We start from the raw sequence: 3,840 nt of genomic DNA on the forward strand, positions 1-3,840 counted from the left end.
TGAGTTTTAGATCCCAACTTCAGGTACAGATTCAATGATTATTCAAATGAAATAATAAATTCATATAAGTGAATCAGATAGAATTTAAACTTCCAACTAGAGCTCGCATAGCGCTTAGTAAAATTCCATTAATAATAAACAAGTAAAGACGACCAAAAGAGATCTTCAAAATAATAGTGAGATCGTATAAAAGAAATTCACATAACAAGAAAGAGGCATTCTAGCTTCTAGCTGCAAGCTGCCTTATTATTATTACTTAAAAAAAAACAGAAAATTTGGAATTCTGCAAAAAATGAGTGATGGAGTATGGTGTTAGATAAACACCACTGATATTCGGCTTCTAGTGATAAATGATGGTTCAAATGTATATCAAACGAATGAGAGTAGAATAACAAAATAAAATACAATAACTTTAGTTTGTAAGGCATGCGTTTTAGGCAGATCCATAATGCTGTAATCAATGAAACAAGAATTAAAACTTAAAAGTAAAATGACCACCTGCAAACCAGTTTAGACTCTGAACTCATGTCTTGATATAAAGTTATGATATTGGAAATTCTTCCTTAGATGGCCATATAAATTTGTAGCTTGTGACACTAAACTCAATAATTATGACCATACCTGAATTAATTATTGTTAGCTGAATGTCCATAGTCTTCTTCGAGCACATGTAGAAGTCTCCTATACAAATGTCCATCCACGAGGTCTTTCTCTTGGAACTGCTTCAACAGCTTCATTGCATCTTCGATCCTGCCACTTCTGCATACCTCATCCAGTACTGTTCTATATGTTATAATATCAGCCGACCTCTGCTGTTCAATCATCTCCCACAGATACTTAATCGCCTCTTCAACATCTCCGCTAAGAGCCAAAGCATTCACAAGTGAGTTGTAAGATTTACCACTAGGAATAAAGCCTTTACTCTTCATTTCATTGCATAACTCTGTAGCATTGTTCGTCCTGCCTTGAGCACATAATCCGTGGATCAGATAATCATAGGTAAACGAGTTTGGAATGCAGTTATAGACTACACCCATCTGGTGAAATATTCTAAGTGCATCGTTAACATGAAGAGAAATGACATACCCCTTAACCATGGAATTCAAAGAGAATATATCAGGTTTGATTCCATCACTCACCATTTGCCTAAACAGGCCTCTAATGGTGTCCATATATACATGGTTAATGTAAGAATTGTTTCTTCTACTCAAAAATGCCGCAAAAAGAGTATTATAAGTTCTAATTGAAGGCCTACAACCCAAGTTCCTATTGTTCTTCATGTGCTTATATATATTGATAGCTCTAGTCAACTTCCTAGCTTATGTGAAAAAATATATAATGGCTGGTAACATTGGTATTTGTAAAAAACTCTTCCATATAATTTTCTATTATCAGAATATAAGTCAATAGCCCTTCATTCCAACATATGATCAAGCTAGATTCACTTTTAGCTAATCAATAGATAGGTAATTTATTTTATTAGGAGTACTAAGAAAGCTCACTTTCTCCCCCTATTTGGCACTAATCTATCAAGAGAGGAGTAGAATCTATCACTAAGCTAAAGTTACAGTAGTAACTGCAGGTAGTCTTAACTTGCCAATATTCTCCAACCTTAATCTTTCCTTGGCATTAGAATACTACAGTACTGCTCTCTCATAAAATAACAGGGTTATCTCATATTTTTTCTTGAGCGTATCTTTTACTCGGTACTGTATAGCTTCCCATAGTACAATCATTTCTAAAAAAGAGAACTACTTGATTCCAATGTTTAGAAACTTTACAAGGTTCACTGTATGCAGAGCAATCTCTTCCTTCTTTCCAAGCATCCCGAAACTTATCTTTGCTATATCTTTGCTATCCAAACACTCCTCAAATTTCCTCCTTCCTGGGAGCTTCTCCTCCATTTTTACTATGATACTCCTTGCCAAGTTATTACTTAACTTGGATAGCTTCATGTATACTCCCCTTTCTGTTTTGAAAAATCTCTAACAATAAGCTTGCAGAACTGATTTTGAATTGCTTCTTGTATCTCAATATCTTCTCAGCGTTGTATATGTCTTCAAGAGCTTCTAGAATCCAAGCAGACGCACGCATCAATAGAACTAATAGCTCGAAGCCCGACAGTCTGGTTCATTCAGCAATTCTGACAGTACCACCATCCTTAGAGAGCGTCAATATGAACACCTTGAGTTCAGTTCTGAAACTTCAGTAATGTTTACTGGCTCCATTGTCCCTAATATCATATCTAGTGATTCATCCAAAACCAGTAGGGTAATGGAGTTTTTCTGAACCATGACCAGTGAGGTCATAGTGCATCCAAGTCCGTGGCCAAAGGGGTCATGGAAAACCTAAACAGCCATAATCTCACAGTACGCTCAGCAAAGAAGAGAGAAAAGAGAAAAACCAAAAGCATAAATCAAAGTACAATATTACAAAAAAAACATAAATCAAGAATCCAAAAGAGGTTCAAACCAGAAAGAAAGAACAAATATGTACTTGAAAATTAAGAATACACTGAGCTTAGCTAAAATCTCAGAGTCCTGTGTCAATTATATTGGACAAGAGAAAAAATGGAGGAAAATCACAAACCCTAATCCCAAACAAAATGAGAAAAAGAGATTGAGAAGAAGAAGAAGAAGAAGAAGAAAAAGAAGAAGAAGAAGAAGAAGAAGAAGAAATCATATGAGGGAGAGGCATGAAAGAGATGGTGTACCTAAAGAAAATTTGGAGGGACCCATGAGAAGCCATTGAAGCTTGAGAGAGGTCTTTGTACACGAGCTTGAGATGGGAGAAAAAAAATTGGTTTAAATTTTTTTTGAAAGTATGAAAATGGTGTTTTCAAAATTTGGTCAATTTTAATAAAAATTGAAAAAAATTAAAAATAAGTTTAAAAAAACTTTAACTCACCGAACATATTTTTCGGTGTTGTTATAAAAAAATTTATTATTTAATCAAAAAAACTATTTAAATTTTTTTTACCGAACAGGATGAAAGTTAAATCATATGTTGTACGTGTTTTGATACGTGGCACACATTAGGGGCTTAAGATTTCACGCAAAGTCTGGTAGACTATTTTGGGTTCTACGGGAGGTAAGCTCATCATTTACCATAGTTCACCACCACGAGAGGAGAACATTCTCCTAAAAGGATCACTTCCCGAAGGCCATGCCTAGGGCTAGGCATGGGTTGGGTTGGCTGGGTTGAGGGTATTTGAATAGGCCAACCCAATTACACCGGCCTAGAGAATTCTAACACAATTAAAACATTTTTAATATATAACCCAACCCTACTAAATACATTAAGGGTTGGGATGGGTTGGGTTATAACCCATTTAAAAAAATCTACCAAAAAATCTATCAAGTTTATCAAAATCAATAATTCAATGTGAAGAAAAGATTATCAGCTTAAAACCTAAAATGAAGAAAATCACGTCTTAGTAGTTTTTACTACTAGTTAGTACTTAACAACCCAAATATTACAGTCATCCAAATTCGAAACACAAGTCTAAAAATCATTATAGTCATCCATAATAGCAAGTTGATAGTTCATAGAAATTTAAACAAAGTAAAAAAGCTTGAGTCCATCAATCAACAATGACAATGAGTGCATTGTCCTTAAGTTTGTTGTCTACAATTCAAAAACCAAAGTTACACACCTATTGAAAATAAAAAGCAATAAAGAAAGAAAGAGTTCATTTTGTTTACATTCTTCAAGAAACTTGTAACGCCCTGGTTACCCTAGAACAGTTACGGTGAACAGTGAACCGGAAATTTGACTCGCTACCCGAGTCCTTTGGTTAAAAACGTGATCTAAGTGTTATTATCAGGTTAAGGTGAAAAA

The 3,840-nt window shown here is 34.6% G+C and overlaps 1 pseudogene; it reads right to left on the minus strand.

Moving 5' to 3' along the window:
• Positions 1–626: 626 nt before the first annotated feature.
• Positions 627–1,904, minus strand: LOC133795403 (pentatricopeptide repeat-containing protein At2g27800, mitochondrial-like; annotated as a pseudogene).
• Positions 1,905–3,840: the final 1,936 nt, after the last annotated feature.

This window comes from Humulus lupulus, chromosome 8, assembly GCF_963169125.1.
Source record: "Humulus lupulus chromosome 8, drHumLupu1.1, whole genome shotgun sequence".
Classification (NCBI taxonomy): domain Eukaryota; kingdom Viridiplantae; phylum Streptophyta; class Magnoliopsida; order Rosales; family Cannabaceae; genus Humulus; species Humulus lupulus.